Source organism: Cervus elaphus, chromosome 30, assembly GCF_910594005.1.
Source record: "Cervus elaphus chromosome 30, mCerEla1.1, whole genome shotgun sequence".
In the NCBI taxonomy this organism is placed as follows: domain Eukaryota; kingdom Metazoa; phylum Chordata; class Mammalia; order Artiodactyla; family Cervidae; genus Cervus; species Cervus elaphus.
In genome coordinates this window covers 40,808,690-40,827,634 of record NC_057844.1, presented here as the reverse complement: position 1 = coordinate 40,827,634, position 18,945 = coordinate 40,808,690, and the positions used below count along the sequence as shown (strand labels likewise).

The window sequence follows — 18,945 nt, the reverse complement described above, 5'->3', positions numbered from 1 at the left end:
AGTAAATCTCTCCTAGGGCTCAGTAGTACATCGGGAACTATTTAAAAAAGAGAGAGAGAGAAAAGATGTCTCTAGAAAATATCATTTGTCTCAAATCCCAAGCGTTTGCACTTGGCCATGAATTCTGCAATCTTATTAAACTCGCTTATTCATTTGAGCAGATTTTTGGTAGATTTTTTGAGACCTACCAATCTTTTTTAAATAGACAACTTATTTATTTTGTAGAACTTAAGAGGAAAACTGCTCTTTTATATAAACCCATCTGTTTAACAGTTTTGTTGCTCCTCTTTTGTTCCTGAAGAACCTAGGTACTTTCTGCTATCACTTCCCTCCAAGTTGAAGAATACCCTCAGTATTCTTTTAGAGCAGATCTTCCAACAACAAATTATTTAATTTAATTTTATTAGCAATGAATTTATTCCTTTAATTCTTAAAGGAGTGATGCAGACATAGATGACAGGACATTTGTAAATAGAAAGATAGATGAAAGCAGATATGGGTATAAATATAGATGATATAGATATATGTGTAAATGAAGATAAAATTGATATGGAAATAGATAATAGATATATATGGGTACAGAAGATTCAGCAATTTAATTATCTCGTTCATTTATTTCCAAGTCACTGATATGCAGTCTATTTTTTTCTAGCTGCTTTCAAATATTTTTATTCATTTTGGTTTTCAGAAATTTTATTGTGATGTGCCTCAGCATAATTTTCTTTGAATTTATCTTATTGAACTTTATTTCTTGAACTGAAATCTTAAATTGATGTATTTTACCACATTTTGAAATTTTCATCATTATTTCTATACATATATCTTTCATCTGTGTCTCTTTCTCTTCTCTTCCTAGAATTCCAATGACAAACTTTAAACAATGAAAAAATTGTCTTATATGTACCTGAGGCTTTATTCATAGTTTTAAAAATCTTTTTGTTTTCTTTATTCAACTGGATATATATATTTTTTGCTCTATCTGAAAGGTCGCCATTTTTGTATGTGTGTGATTTTCATTCATAATCTAGTGAGATTCCATTTTAATTATTTCAATTTTCATAATTCTCCCAATTAGTTCTTTTTTTAAAAAATTACTAAGAGCACTTAACATGAAATATACCTCTTAGCACAATGCACTATTATTAATTATTAAGGGCACTATGTTGCAGAGTAGATCTTTAAAACTCATTCATCTTGTATACCTGAGTAGCCACTTCTGACTTTTTCTTCCCCCATAGCCTGGCAACTGTCATTTTGCTGTTTCTATCAGTTTTACCATTTTAGATGCCTCAAATAAATGAAATCGTGTCATATTTGTCTTTCTGTGATTGGCTTATTTCACTTAGTATAATGTTCTCCAGGTCCATCCATCTTGTTGTGTATGACACAACTCCTTTTTTAAAAGCTAAATAATATTCCTTTGTTTGTGTATACTATATTTTCCTTATCCATTTATCTGTTGATGGACGTTTGAGTTGTTGCTGTTATCTTGACTATTGTGAATAACACTGCAATGAACATGGAATGAAGATATCTTGGAATCCTGATTTATTTTGGGTATATACTCAGAAATGGGATTGCTAGACCATATGAGAGTCCTGCTTTTAGTTTCTTGAGGAGCTTCCATACTATTTTTCTCATAGATTCTATACCCTTAGTGAGAATATATATTTAGGCATTTAGTTTGTATCTACCTTTAACTTATGCAGCATAGGTATAATATTTGCTTTAAATATTTTGTGATAATTCCAAATTCTGGATCACTTGAGGATTTGCATTTGTTGATTGTATTTTCCTCTTAGAACCTGTCACAATTTCCTATTTATACACATATCAAGAAATTTTTAATTATATCCTTAGATTTAAAATATTAGGTTGTGGAGGACCTAGATCTTTCCATAATTTTATAAAAATGTTGATTTTTCTTTCATTTTGATTCTTCACCTGTTTTAGCAATCAATTTACTTAACTTCAGCTCACAAAGACTTTGGAAGCTTCTCCCCATCAAAGGAAATCATAAAAAAAACACACACACACAAAAGATAATCCATAGAACAGGAGAAAATATCTGCATATGACGTGACTGACAAGGGATTAGTCTCCAAAATTTACAAACAGCTCATATAGCTCATTAACAGAAAAAAAAAAGTCCAACCAAAATACAATCAGAAAACCTAAATAGACATTTCTCCAAAGAAAAGGTGCAGATGGCCAAAAGGCACATGAAAAGATGCTCAATGCCTCTATTAGAGAAATGTAAATCAAAACTACAATGAGATATTAACTCACACTAGTCAGAATAGCCATCATCAAAAAATCGACAAACAATAAATTCTGGAGAAGGTATGGAGAAAAGGGAACCCTCCCAAACCATTGGTAGGAATGTAGACTGAAAGGGCCACTATGTATAACAGCATGGAGATTCCGTAAGAAACTAAAAATAGAGTCACCATATAATCCCATTACTGAGTGTATATTCAGAGAAAATGGTTTAAAAGGATACATTCACTCTGATGTTCATTGCAACACTGCTTACAATAGCCAAGACGTGGAAGCAACCTAAACGTCCATTGATAGAAAAATAGATAAAGGAGATGTGGTACATATATAGTGGGATATTACTCAGCCATTAAAGAGAATGAAATAATAACATTTACAGACATGTGGATGGACCTAGAAATTATCATACTGAGAGAAGCCAGAAAAGAAAAACAAATAATATTGCTTATATGTTGAATCTAGAAAAATGGTACAGACAAACTTATTTAGAAAACAGACATAGAGTCACATGTAGAGAATAAACTTTTGGTTACCAAGGGGGGAAATGGAGTTGGTATGAATTGGGGTATTGGGATTGATGTATATACATTAGTATGGACTTCCCAGATAGCGCTAGTGGTAAAGACCCCACCTGCTAGTGCAGGAGACATTAAGAAGCAGGTTTGATCCCTGGGTTTGGATGACCTCCTGGAGGAGGGCACTCCAGTATTCTTGCCTGGGAAATCCCATGGACAGAGGAACCTGGCAGTCTACAGTCCATGGGGTCACAGAAAGTGGGACACGACTGAAGTGACTTAGCCCACACTTGAAGAGTTTGATTATTGAAAAGACCCTGATGTTGGGAAAGATTGAGGGCAGGAGGAGAAGGGGACGACAGAGGATGAGATGATTGGATGCCATAACTGACACAATGGACATGGGTTTTGGTGGACTCCGGGAGTTCGGGATGGATGGGGTGGTCTGGCGTACTGCGGTTCATGGGGTCGCAAAGAGTCGGACACGACTGAGTCTGAACTGAACTGAACTGAACTGAATAAAGCCTACTCTATGGCGTAAAGAAATCTGGTCAGTGCACCAGCCCCGAGCACTTGTCTCCTGCATCCAACCTGGGCGGCTGATCTGTTTCACCCTTGGTAGTATACTTGTTTCAATGCTGTTCTCTCAGAACATCCCACCCTTGCCTTCTCCCACAGAGTCCAAAAGCCTGTTCTGTACATCTGTGTCTCTTTTTCTGTTTGGCATATAGGGTTATTGTTACCATCTTTTTAAATTCCATATATATGTGTTAGTATACTGTATTGGTCTTTATCTTTCTGGCTTACTTCACTCTGTATAATGTATGGTAAAAACCACTACAATATTTGTAAAGTAATTAGCCTCCAACTAATAAAAATAAATGGAAAAACAAAAAACAACAACAAAAAGGAAATCTAGACAGTGCTCTGTGGTGACCTACTTGGGAAGGAAATCTAAAAAAAGACAAGATATATGTATACATATAACTGATTCACTTGGCAGCAGAAACTAACACAACACTGTCAACCAAATATACTCAAAAAAATAAAAAAAGAAAGAAAGAAAGATAACCAACTAGGACCTACTGAACAGTGTAGAAAATGCTGCTCCATATTCTATAATAACCTAAATAGGAAAGAATTTGAAAAAGAATACATGCATGTATATGTATAACTGAATCACATTGCTGTACACCTAAAATATAGCACAACATTGTCAATCAATTATGCTCCAATATAAAATACAAACTACAAAAAGTAATGTATGGAAGACTTAGATAGGAGTTAAGTGTTAATTCAGTTTTAAAGGCTTTTGCTCTGTGTCTCTTTATTCCTTACATGCACTGCTCAGAGTCCAGTCTGAGGCTTGTTTGGGAACATACATGAAACCAGAAAACTTCCTTCATCCTGTCTCTTCTCTAAGATTTTTCCTGTGTTCTCTGCTCTGCAAGTCCCACAGTTACTTGTACTTCTAGCCAAAAAGTTCAAATCATTTTAAAATTTTGTCTGTTCACATCATTGTTCTGCCATGTAGCCCCATGACTTCCTCAGGCCAAAGCCATGAGAGAGGGAAGGAAAAAAAAAAAAAGAAGAAGCTGGTTTCCTTGAATCTCATTTCTTCAAAATTTGACATCTTCACACACTACCTGCTTTTGTTACCTTTTCAGAAGGAAGAAATGAGTTCTGCTAATTTATTTGGGTAAGAAGTTAAATAAAGGATAGAAAGTAGACTAAATTATAAAGCTGAGGTTTGGTGATCCTAAGAATGATCTTACTGGAGTGGTAGAGATGAAAGATTTTCATATAAAGCATAATATTTATATAAAACACAATATTTTAAGTTAGAATAATTTGATTTTTCACATGAGTTTAATATACAGTGCATTGCTAAATTTTAATTGTCTTTAAAAATTCAATGTCTTCATAATGTTTATTCACAAATTCCTTACTTTTATTGTTGGATGACCTTTACATATTTTGAAACTGTGACCTAAAACACTGACTATGGAAAGCCCTAACTGTGACAAAAGCTTTTAGTACATTTGTTTTCATGTACCTCTATCATTTTTAAATGCTTCCCAAAATAGGGACATTTGGTACAAGCGGTAAAGAATCTGCCTGCCAACGCAGGAGATGCAGGAGACGTCCAGGTTCAATCCCTGGACTGGGAAGATCCCCTGGAGAAAGAAATGGCAGCCCACTCCAGTATTCTTGGCTGAAAAAGTCCACAAAGGGGCCACATGGGTGACAGTCCATGGGGTCACAAAGAGTTGGACAAGACTGAGCACGAACACACACACATACACACACACACACACACTTTTTTAATTTTAATGTGCTTTCCCTAAAGCTGTTTACAGTGTATAATAAAAATAATCTAAAAAACAGTAATAAGAATTGATCACACAAAAGAAATTATAAATTTTATCTGCATTTTCATATGTTCAAACTCTGCACCATAAATAAGAGTGACTAAAGGGTTACGATTTAAAAAAAAAAAAATCATCTGCACCCTCATGTTGTCACGCTAATCCCAATGATGATACCTTAGAGTTTGCAGTGCAAATCTAAGAGATCAATTTTTTTTTCATCATTTGTATATTATTTTATTGTGAATATATCATACACAGAGACTTGTGCATAAAACATATATGTAGAACTTAACAAATAGTTATAATCATCTACCACTACCCAAGTGGACTCACCATTTATTATTCTTCTGACTTGAGATGCCACCTTTAGAATATATTATTGGCATTGTATACTTGGATCTATTTCTGTACTTTCTATTTTGTTTATTTTCCATTTTTGAATGTTTTTTGTGAAAAATGAATCATGAATTTTGTCCCATGCATTTTCAGCATAGGTTAAGATGGTCATACCATTTTCTCCTCTTATTGAACCACATTTTACATTCTTAAAATAAACTGATTATGATATCTCACTGATCAAATTTTTTTGAACAAATGTGTCCATTGAGAAATTTGTATCAATGTTTCGGAAATCCATTGATAAAACTTTCCTCTGTAATATGTATGTGTTTCCACGGTACAGTCATCAATCAGCATATTGAAATTACCCCTTCCATGCCAAATAACAGTTTTTGCCAAGAAAGGAAGACCCATGAAGTCATTGTTCTCTCCACTGAAGTCCTCACCTGGTGTGGGTATGTCTCAGAGCAGCTGCCTGAGGATCATTTAATAGATCCCCAGCATCCAATCCATCTGCCCACCTGCTGCACTGACAGTCACCAAAGTTGGTGGATAATGTTGACTATCTGCCAAAAATAAATAAAGACATCATTTTTCTCTAGGAAAAAAATGTGATTGGGACAATAACGATTTTTTTTTTTTAATCTGGAAGCTCTCTATCATTCCTTTCTCCTCACAGTAATCCTTCCATCTGACTGAAAAACAAATCATGTAAATGAAGCTAATGCTGAAATTGAGAATTTGGTTTAAAAATATCTATATTATCCTATAAGACTAAAGTTGTCTAAAAACATGCTAATGTCAACAATGTTAGAGATACGTAACAAATACTTCTTTAATTTTAAAGTATTGAAAAGCCTCTCATTTTTAATTTAAAGAGTACCAAAATGTAAACTTTAAATAATATGTAAGTGTAAAGAATAGTAGTTGAAAACTCCCTTCTGCTTAGGGGTGTGTGTGTGTGTGTGTGTGTGTGTGTGTGTGTATATATATATATATATATATATATATATATATATAAGTATATGTATATATGTAAGTATTTCTAACACAATCTCAATTCCATATATATATGGATACCATATATATAAGTATACTCTTATATGTATATATAATAGTGAAAGAATCTTCTCATATTTTTTATCTGCATCATTAGGTAAGAAGGATTTAACAAGGAAGGACTCATACTATAAACTTATTTTGTGACTTGCTTTTACATTTAACAGAATAGAGTGTGCTGGTTTTCTATATATATATATATATATATATATATATATAAACTATTCCTACCATTACTATGCTTCATTATTCATTTAACTATTTCCATAGTAATGCACATTTGGTTCCTTGACAAGTATTCAAGAATATAAATATATATTTACAACTGCATATATATAATCATAACATGCATGCATATTCACTCACTCAGCCATGTTTGACTCTCTGCTACCTCATGGACTATATAGCATGTCAGACTCTGTCCATGAGATTTCCCAGACAAGAATGTTGGAGTGGGTTGCCATTTCCTACTCCAGGAGATCTTCCCAACCCAGGGATCAAGCCTGTGTCTCCTACATTGGAGGCAGATTCTTTACCACTGAGCTACTTGGGAAGCCCTAACCATAACATATATGTATGCATAATTTGACCATATGCTTCTATTTTTTATCAAAGAATATTAGAAGTGAAAGTGAAAATTAATTGGTGTATCAATTTAAATATTAAAAGATATTAGAATTCTGCCTATGTTTTCCTCTAAGAGTTTTATAGTTTCTGGCCTTACATTTAGGTATTTAATTCATGTTGAATTTATTTTTGTGTATGGTATTAGGAAGTATTCTAATTTCATTCTTTAACATGTAGCTGTCCAGTTTTCCCAGCACGACTTATTGAAGACTATCTTTTCTCCACTGTATTTTCTTGTTTCCTTTGTCAAAGATAAGGTGTCCATAAGTGCATGCATTTATCTCTTGTCTTTCAATCTTGTTCCATTGATCTGTATTTCTGTTTTTATGCTGGTACCATACTAACTTGATTACTATAGCTTTGTAGTATAGTCTGAAGTATAGTATAGAAGTTAGGATGGTTACTCCTCTGGCTCCATTTTTCTTTCTCAAGATTGCTTTAGGTTATTTGCGATATTTTATGTTTCTGTTCAAACTGTAAAATTTTTGTTTTAGTCCTGTGAAAAATGCCATTGGAACTTTGATAGGTATTTCATTGAATCTGTAGATTCCTTTGGGTACTACAGTCATTTTTACAATATTTCTTCCAATCAAATAACATGGCATATTTCTCCATCTGTTTGTGTTGTCTTTGATTTCTTTCATCATGGTCTTATAGTTTTCTGCATACTGGTCTTTTGTCTCCTTACGCAGATTTATTCCAAGGTATTTTATTATTTTTTGTTGCATTAGTGAATGGGATTGTTTCCTTAATTTCTCTGATTTTTCATTGTTAATGTATAGGAATGCAAGGGATTTCTGTATATTAATTTTGTATCCTGTGACTTTACTAAATTCATCGATCAACTCTATTAATTTTCTGTTGGTACATTTAGGGTTTTCTATGTGTAGTATCATATAACCTGCAAACTGATAGCTTTACATTTTCTTTTCAAATCTGGATTCCTTTTATCTATTTTTCTTCTCTGATGGGTGGGTGTGGTTAGGATTGCCAAAACAATGTTGAATAATAGTGGTGAGACTGGGCTCCCTTGTCTTGTTCCTGATCTTAGAGGAAATGCTTTCAGTTTCACCACTGAGAATAATGTTTGCCATGGGTTTGTCATATATTGCCTTTATTGTCTTGAGGTAGTTTCCTTCTATGCCAATTTTCTGGAGGGTTTTTATCATAATATGGGTATAGAATTTTCTCAACAGGTTTTTCTTTATCTATTGAGACTGTCATTTTTGTCTTTAATTTCTTAATATGGTATATCACATCTATTAATTTGCATATATTGAAGAATCCTTGCATCCCTAGGATAAATTCCACTTGATCATTGTGCATGATTGATCCTTTTAATATATCATGGGATTATTTTCTTTTTTTTTCATTTATTTTTATTAGTTGGAGGCTAATTACTTCACAATATTGTAGTGGTTTTTGCCATACATTGATATGAATCAGCCATGGATTTACATGTGTTCCCCATCCTGATACCCCCTCCCACCTTCCTCCCCATCTCATCCCTCTGGGTCTTCCCAGTGCACCAGCCTTGAGCACTTGTCTCCTGCATCCAACCTGGGCTGCTGATCTATTTCACCCTTGATAGTATACTTGTTTCAATGCTGTTCTCTCAGAACATCCCACCCTCGTCTTCTCCCACAGAGTCTAAAATTCTGTTCTGTACTTCTGTGTCTCTTTTTCTGTTTTGCATAGAGTTATCTTTACCATCTTTTTAAATTTCATATATATGCTTTAGTATACTGTATTGGTCTTTATTTTTCTGGCTTACTTCACTCTGTATAATGGGCTCTAGTTTCATCCATCTCATTAGAACTGATTCAAATGAATTCTTTTTAATGGCTGAGTAATATTCCATTGTGTATATGTACCATAGCTTCCTTATCCATTTGTCTGCTGATGGGCATCTAGGTTGCTTCCATGTCCTGGCAATTGAAAACAGTGCTGTGATGAACACTGGGGTGCACGTGTTTTTTTCAGATATAGTTTCCTTGGTGTGTATGCCCAGAAGTGGGATTGCTGGGTCATATGGCAGTTCTATTTCCAGTTTTTTAAGGAATCTCCACACTGTTCTCCATAGTGGCTGTACTAGTTTTAGCATTTTATCTATGAACCACCTCCCAGAATAATAGAAATAAAAACAGAAATAAACAAATGAGATCTAATTGAACTTAAAAATTTTGCACAGAAAAGGAAACTATAAACAAGATGAAAAGACAACCCTAGAATGGGAGAAAGTGAAGCAACTAACAAAATATTAACCTCCAAAATATACAAGCAGCTCATGCAGCCCAATATCAGAAAAACATACTATCCAACCAAAATTGGACAGAACATCTAACCAGACATTTCTCCAAAGACATATGTATGGGTAACAAATACATGAAAAGATGCTCAACATCATTCATTATTAGAGAAATGCGAAACAAATCTACAATGAGGAATCACCTCTCCTCAGTCAGAATGGCCATCATAAAAAAATCTACAAGCAATAAGTGCTGGAAAAGATGTGGAGAAAAGGGAACCTCCTTACTCTACTAGTGAGAAGGCAAATTGATACAACGAGTATGGAGAAGAGTATGGAGATGCTTTAAAATCCAGGAATAAAACTACCTTATGACCCAGCAATCCCACTACTGGCCATAAGACCTGAGGAAATCATATTTCAAACTGATACCTGAAACCCAGTGTTCACTGCAGCACTGTTTACAATAGCCAGGACATGGAAGCAATCTAGATGTCCATCTACAGATGAATGGATAAGGAAGATGTGGTAAAAGAAGTGAAAGTGACAGTTGCTCAGTCATTTCCAACTCTTTGCAACCTTATGAGCTGTAGACTGTCAGGCTCCTTTGTCCATGGGATTTTCCAGGCAAGAATACTGGAGTGGGTTGCCATTTCCTTTTCCAGGGCATCTTTCCAACCTAAGGATCAAACCTGGATCTCCTGCATTGCAAGCAGTTTCTTTATTGTCTGAGCCACCTGGGAAGCCCAAGAAGTTAAGTTCCAGCTGGGGGTGCTAGAGATTGAATCCACGACCTCATGCATGCTAAGTGCATGTTCTACCACTGAGAGGTCCATCTACAGATGAATGGATAAAGAAGATGTGGTGCACACATACAATGGACTATTATCCAGCCATAAAAAGGGATGCATTTGAGTCAGTTGAAGTGAGGTGGATAAAGCTAGAGCTTGCCATACATAGTGAAGAAAGTCAGAAAGACAAAAACAAATGTCATATATTAATGCATGTATGTAGAATCTAGAAAAATGGTATTGATGAACCTATTTGCAGGGCAGGAATATAGATGCAAACACAGAGAACAAAAATTTTCAGTGGGGGAAGAAGAGAGTGGGAAAAACTGAGAGAACAACACTGACATATATACATATGTATATAATATATAGTTAATGGGAACCTGCTATATATCACAGGGAGCTCAGCTTGGTGCTCCGTGATGACCTAGAGGGGTAGAAAGGAGAAGCTGGAGGAGGCAGGAGGCTCAAGTGGGAAGGAATATATATATACTTATGTCTCATTCATACTGGTGTATGGCCGAAACCAACACAACATTATAAAGCAATTATCCTCCAATTCAAAATAAATTCAAAGAAAATTTTAAAAAGATATTAGCAAATTGCCCTTTGGAAATCTATTATAATTCATCATTATTATTACAGCTATTATTATTATTATATTGGTTTGTAGAAGTTTTTATGAATTCTATATATTCATATTTCTATGCATGTCATAAAATATATGTTTACTGCAAAATTGATGTCTGATTCAACATATGAACATTGTTCCTACTAAAAGTTTCAAATCATAGAGATATACCATATAAAATAATCAAGAAAATATTAGTATATTTCTTTCTAGATCTAATTTGTAAAGAATGTATTCTTCACTCCAAGAGTATACAGATATTTTTTGACTTTTGTTGTTGTTGTTGTTGTATTTTTAGTTGTTCCAAGTTTAAAGTTTAGAATTTTAAATTGTTTGGAATTTGCTTATTCATTTAGTATGGGAAGTACTATTTTTTTTAGTATAAAGTTCAAAGCACTAGCATATTGTATCAGTAAAATAGTTAAATAGTCATTTATTTTCCCGTCTGGCTTGATAAACCATAATTTTAATATATAAAATTTTTCATTGATGTGTAGAGGAATATTTGAACCCTGTTTCCTCCATTAATTCATTTTCTGCTTCCACTTCCCGTAGTGCTTATTTGTATGCACATACTAAGAAATGAAGGTCAGTTCTTTCATTGTTGTATTTATTCCAGTTATGAATAGCTATCGGTTGTTTTCTAACTTTAATTTTTACAAGTTTATTACAAAAACATAGGAAGTCATATGATATTTCAAATTCAGTTTAAATCTTCTAAAAATTTTATTTTCACTGTCTTCAGAATTGAATTATAAACCAGAAAGTTTTTAAACATAGTATTATATGTTTAGTTAAGTAAATGGAAATATTTTTGCTATTTGCCATCTTCTGCCTTAAAGAAGGATTATTTCTTTTTTCCAGCTGATATATTATTAATAGTATAGGATTTGAGCATTAATCTCTTTTTAATGACATTTTTGTATTTGCATAATTTCATACTAGCAAACAGATCCTTTCATAGTAAATAGAAGACTTTCCATTCAAACAAACAATCCTTAAACAACTTTTCTACAGTGTTCTATATGGTTACAAGATATGGGAAGTTTTGTCAAAATTGACTTCAGTGGTCATGGAGTTTGGGATACTACAAAATGAGTTCTTTCTAAGACTGGCAACATAAATGAACATATTAAAACTTTGTCTTTTCCTGCAAGAAAATAAATTAAATACCTCTTCTCTACTTACCAAACTTATGTTAGAACTGATTTTTCTTCTTTTCTTTTTTCTCTTTCTTTTCTTTTCTTTTTCTTTCCTTCGTTCCTTCCTCCCTCCCTTCCTTCCTATCTCCAGAAGGATTGTGAATCAATTTACATCATCATTAGCAAAATCTGAAAGAGTCAGTTTCACTGAAGAATATCAGCAAAAGATGGAATTGACTTTATTCTTTCTCATGTTAACAAACATTGGCGTTTACTACCATTTTGTTTCTTTTGTTTACTAATATTCAGGAAAGAATCATTCTGGGTTCATTAAAATTTTTAAAATACTACTAGTATTCCTGATTTTTTGATATTCATAAAACATGCTTTCTGGCATATGTAATTGGATGATTTACAAAGTCAAATTGTCTCATGTCTTCTTTTCTGTTTGGTTTTTTTTTTGCTTTTGCTGTAACACTTAGAACAGAAAAAATTTTAGTTATTAAATGATGTCCTATGTCATATTGCTTCTTTTTAAAGCATCAAAATTTAATTTTGATATTGTGGAATATTTGATACTGTGAAATAATGGTATTATTCAATTATATTCTATAGAAAACAAACAATTCAGAATCATTATCATTGTACAATAATTCATTTTTAACCACTAACCTATAAATTCTATTTTTATATTTATAAAACTACTAATGCATATTTCTAAGGATATGTGTGTATATATATGTATATAGCATTCTGGATCTGTTTTCAATTCTTACATTCTGTTGATATGTATTTACACGGGTACAACACTATCTTATAGTATGGTTTTATCTGTATACCTTGTATATTACAAACCACTTTGTTACCTTAAATATTATTTCTTACATATTTATTATTTCATGTATTTAGTCAGCATAATTCAGTATTAAGAAGTCATTTTTAACTCATATATACAATAATGCTGTGCTGTGCTGTGCTTTTTTGCTCAGTCTTGTCCCATTGAGATCCCAGTGGACTTTAGCTTGCCAGGCTTCTCTGTCCATGGAGATTCTCCAGGGGAAAATACTGGAGAGGGTTGCCATTCCCTTCTCCAGGTGATCTTCCCAACCTGTGATAGAACCCAGGTCTCCCTCATTGCAGGCAGATTCTTTCCCAGAGCCACCAGGGAAACCTAAGAATACTGGAGTGTGTAGCCTATCCCTTCTCCCTGGCAAGTTCCCGACCCAGGAATTGAACCAGGGTCTCCTGCATTGCAGGTGGATTCTTTACCAGCTGAACTACCAAGGAAGCCCATATGCAATAATGTGGTTATAATAATGTGGACTTTACTTAAGCTCTTTGAAATAGTTTTATATGTGAAGAAAGAAAGTTTTCTTTATAGTATTTGAAATTTTATTATTTCCTTGTTTATCATTAATATTTTTAAATTGTCTGCTATGTTGATTCAAAGCTGTGAACGTTTCTTAGCAAATTATATTATATGACTATAAGGGTAGATGGAAAAAATTCTAAAATATAAAGCTCTAATTCTGATTATTTTATTTTGTTCCATTTCACAATTTTCAGTTCCTTATTCTGGATGCTACAGTATTTTTCTGGATTTCCGTATTTAGTGATTATATTAAAAGTAGCAAAAATTCAGGTTCCATGTTGGCTAATGAGCAAGTTGTACTTGCTCATCCTTCACATTAATCAGATTCCACAAACCTCTGAGTATTCTTTCAAATTATGACTCAGGATATACCATCTGCTCTAATCCAATCAGTTTTGTCATTTTACCACCCCCCAAAATATACTCTTCCACCACCATCAACAAAAACTCTTTAAACTTTTCCCTTTTTAGTATCTCTTTAGTATCCTATTTTAAATTATAGTTTCCAAGCAAACAATTGTGAGCCCCAGGCCATGTTCATAGCTTATGGTCTTTTAATCTAGGATGTATTCTACATGTTTAACTAGTTTCACACTTACTATGAAGTAATATCTTTTTCTTGTATACTAATTTTCCATAGAAAAATGGCCCAGGAATTTATTCTTAAATTCTTGAGATTAGTGATTTTATTTCTTCTAAAAACACAAAAAACAACATTATCACTAAATGACAGCTTCAGTTAATACATTTCTGGAGAAAATTCCACAATTTGTTAATTCATCTACTCCACAGTGTCAGAGACAGCACAGAATATTGAACCCTGTTCAACAGAATTCTTCTCTTAAAAGTTATTAAAAAAGTACTTGTTCAAAAATTTCATTATTGGACTTAAAAAGAATAATGTATCTTCTAAAAATTTTAACACAGTTCCAGTGTATTGGTTACACACTGGGAACATTCTTCTTCATTTCACTGATGATGTTAGAAGATAATAAAGCAGGAAAACTTTCATCAAAATATAACCCTGTGTCCTTGAATATAACAAAAACAACAACAACAAAGGGAAACTATCACTTTTCAAAACAGTAAATTGGCTTTTAAATATATTTTTAAAATTTACTGAAGTCTGTAAAATAGACAGGAATAAGATAAACAATGACCTGTGGGGGAAAATCAAAGACTGACAGACACTGCTGTTCTTAATAGGTGCTGCTGCTGTTAACAAACCACCTAGATCCATCAAAAGTTGATTCAAAAAGATTGAAGACGAGGTCTCAACCCTGATTGAAATGAAATGTCAGCAAGGATAAGAGAAGAAAGATGGAGATTGTATTAAAAGAGAAACTATGTTCAGAAATAAGCTTTGGGACATACACGAATCTAAAATGGCATCTATATCCAGCAGAGCAAATTCATGGGGTCTAGAAAACTAGGTTAGTTTGTCTTTTTGAAGCACTTGTTGAATTCAGAGTTGAATCTGAACATAAATGGATTTAAAAGAGAATCCTTTTTATTGATTTCCAAGCTAAGATGACATATGAGGCAGAGAAGTAGAAAGGAATAAAAATTGCTAAGGCTGTAAAGGCTTGCTATTTTCCTTCTTTCTTGAAGTTTTCAGTAAGAGTATAAACTATGTACATTTATCTACTTTAAGAAATTGTTTACAGTATGCCATGCTGAGAAAATTGGCCATTAGTTTCTTTGATTTTCTTCATATCAGCTCCTACCTTATTCCACACACTAGAAATTATAAAATGACGAGGAGTCCAGACTCCCACTGACGCTACAATTTGAAGACAAGGGCAAGAGATTTACTATTTCAAGGAGGCAGTTGGATGTGATGGAAAGAATATTACATTAGTCCTGAAAGTCTAGGGGTTTAATTTCAGTTCTGACAATTCAGGCAGTGGGTTCTGGAAGTCTCAATCTCTATGAAACTCACTGCTTCCTGATTTAAAATGAGGAGAATAATCCTCAATGTTTCCCTGACTAATCTCCTGACTGGATTCAGTTTTTAAATTATATGGAAATGTGAAGAAATGTACAAATGTGGCATTTTATTATTTCTGCATATACAATTTTAAAAGTCTATCAACTCACTATCTCTCATATAATCAACACTTCCTCTAGTTCACCTTGTTAAATCATTCTTGCATGTCACTTCTTGGTACATAATCATACCAACCTTCTCAACTCCAAATAAAACTCATGACAATATTTTTTTCCTTGTATCATCAACTTTGCAGCTCTCTTACAGCGATATATTTTCCTTTACATTTTCTTAGATAGCTATGTCCCTCTTTGAATTAACTGATACTGTTTTTTCTTTAAAGTACAAACCAAATTCCTCCAAATATCGTTCAATTGAGTTCATCCTTTTTTATACTCACTCATTCACAGCCTATATTTCTCATCATAAAAATAACAGAGAAAAGTCAATTAAGTGAGGATAGGTTAAAATATTCCACTGTGTATAACAAACTATTACCTTTTCTATTGGTGCTATGCTCCAAACTAGTCAAAGAAGCATCACAAATCATCTTCGTGGAATTCACCTACATGACTTCAAAGCAAGTTTGCACTAAATGAAGGTAACACAGGAATGATGCAATTAGTTCAGAGAATAAAAAAATAATAATCTGCTGATTAATATCTAATAATCAACATACTTTGCTAAACCACAATTTTTCAGTCATGCAATTCTTCCTTCTGATGTTTAAGACTAGAATGAAGAAAAAAAAAAGACTAGAATAAAATTGTGTTTGCTAAAAGACAAATTAAGAGAATTACATTTTGGACTCTTACTAGAAAATTAAAATATTGCCCAGAACTTAAATGCAAGATGTTTAGAAACGAGTTGGCCAATTCAGTATGTAAAATTCAACTTTGTTAGTTGAAAATCATGGCTACATTTTCAAAGTTTATAAATATTTTCAAAGTATATACAAAGTTTATATATATATAAATGTTGCTGTTCAATCACTCAGTTGTTTCTGAATTTTGCAATCCTATGGACTGCAGTACACCATGCTTCCTTGTTCTTCACGGTCTCCCTGAGTTTGCTCAAACTCATGTCCACTGAATCAGTGATGCCATGCAACCGTCTTATCCTCTGTTGCCTCCTTCTCCTCTTGCCCTCAATCTTTCCCAGCATCAGGGTCTTTCCCAATGAGTCAGCACTTTGCATCAGGTAGCCAAAGCACTGGAGCTTCAGCTTCAGCATCAGTCCTTCCAGTGAATATTCAGGGTTGATTTCCTTTAGGATTGATTGGTATGATCTCTTTGCTGTCCAAGGGACTCAAACATTCTTCAGCACCGCCATTAGAAATCATCAATTATTTGGCACTAATTTGTCTTTATGGTCCAACTCTCACATTCGCACAAGACTACTGGAAAAAACACAGCTTTGACAGCCCAGACCTTTGTCAGCAAAGTGATGCCTCTGCTTTTTAATACACTGTCTAGGTTTGTCATAGCTCTTCTTCCAAGGAACAAGCATCTTTTAATTTCATGACTGCAGTCACTGTCTGTAGTGATTTGGGACCAAGAAAATAAAATCTGTCACTATTTCCAATTTTTCCCCATCTATTTGTCATGAAGTGATGGGACTGGATGTCATGGTCTTAGTTTTTTGAATGTTGAGTTTTAAGCCAGCTTTTTCACTCTCCTCTTTCACCTTCATCAAGAGGCTTTTTAGTTCGCTTCACTTTCTGCCATTAGGGTGATGTCACCTGCGTATCTGAGGTTATTGCTATGTCTCCCAGGAATCTTGATTCCAGCTTGAGCTTCACCCAGCCCGACATTTTGCATGGTGCACTCTGCATAGAAGTTAAATAAGCAGGGTGACAATATACAGCCTTGACACACTCCTTTCCAAATTTTGAACCGATCTGTTGTTCCATTTCAAGTTCTAACTGCGCTTCTAACTTTTCTTCTTCTGAGAAACAACATTTCTCAGGAGGTAGAAATGGTGATCTGGTATTCCCATTTCTTTAAGAGTTTTTGAGTTTGTTGTGATACACAGTCAAAGTCTTTAGCATAGTCAAGAAAGCAGAAGTAGATGATTTTCTGGAATTCCCTCGCTTTTTCTATGCTCCAACAGATGTTGACAATTTTATCTCTGGTTCCTCCGTCTTTTCTAAATACAGCTTGTACATCTGGAAGTTCTCAGTTCATGTATTGTTGAGGCCTATCTTGAAGGATTTTGAGCATTACCTTGCTAACATATTAAATGCAGGCAATTGCACTGTAGTTTATTCTTTGGCATTACCCTTCTTGGAACTAGAATGAAAACTGACCTTTTCCAGTCCTGTGGCCACTGTTGAGTTTTCAAATTTGCAGGCATAGTGAGTGCATCACTTTAATAGAATCATCTTTTATAATTTGAAATAGCTCAACTGGAATTCCATCACCTCCACTAACTTTGTTCATATTAATGCTTCCTAAGGTCCCCTTCACTTCACACTCCAGGATTTCTGGCTCTAGGTGAGTGATCACACCATCCTGGTTATCCATGTCATTAAAACCATTTTTGTACAGCTCTGTGTATTCTTGCCATCACTTCTTAATATGTTTGCTTTTATTTCTGTGCCTTTTCTTTATTGTGCCCATCTTTGCATGAAATGTTCCCTTGGTATCTCTAATTTTCTTGAAGATACCTCTAGTCTTTCCCATTCTATTGCTTTCCTCCATTTATTTGTTTTGTTCACTTAAAAAGGCTTTCTTATCTCTCCTTACTATTCTTTGGAACTCTGCATTCAGATGGTATACATATATATATATACATATACATATGTATATATATATAAAGTTATTGTTAAATATTATTTTTAGTAAATATTTTATTAGATAAATTATATATATACAATCTCATATATATGTGTATATATATATGCTGCTTAGTCACTTCAGTGGTGTCTGACTTTGTGAGACCTGATGGACTGCAGCCCACCTGGCTCCTCTGTCTATGGGATTCTCTAGGCAAGAGTACTGGAGTCGGTTGCCATATCTTCCTCCAGGGGATCTTCCTGACCCAGGAATTGAACCCAGATTGCCTGCACGGTAAGCAGTTTCTTTACCACGGAGCCACCAATGAAGCCCTTTGTAGATATACAATGATCCTCTTTAGATAAAAAGAGATATGAGTATAAACAGGCCTTTAAAAGAATAACTAATATCTATTTTGCATTATCATTTCCCAAACTGTTCTACTTTCTTTAGATGCATTATCTTATTTAAGTCTTATAAAGTTCCTTGACTTTATTATTATCATTATTTATTTATGTTCAAGCTGGCCAGCAAATTTATATGTATGCATGAATATTTATATGTATATATATAAATTGGCTGAATAAATATATACCTTACATTATTTTAAAAATTGGTCATAACAAAATTTTCCCCATTAAAAGATAATACCAACAATAGCTAATCATTACCAATTTTTAAAATAATGAAGATATATTTTCATTCAGCTTATATATATATATATATGTATGTATGTATTTATATGCACATATATACATATATAAATGGCATCCTCTGGTGGCTCAAATGGTAAAGAATCTGC

At 33.7% G+C, this 18,945-nt stretch overlaps 1 long non-coding RNA gene across 1 annotated transcript; it reads right to left on the bottom strand.

Annotated features, from left to right (window-relative positions):
• Positions 1-284: 284 nt before the first annotated feature.
• LOC122686977 lies at positions 285-17,294 on the bottom strand. The gene is made up of 3 exons (XR_006338971.1): positions 17,084-17,294; positions 12,002-12,006; positions 285-295 (listed from the first exon to the last, which is right to left on the bottom strand). It is a non-coding gene; the product is annotated as an uncharacterized LOC122686977 (long non-coding RNA).
• Between the last annotated feature and the right edge of the window lie 1,651 nt (positions 17,295-18,945).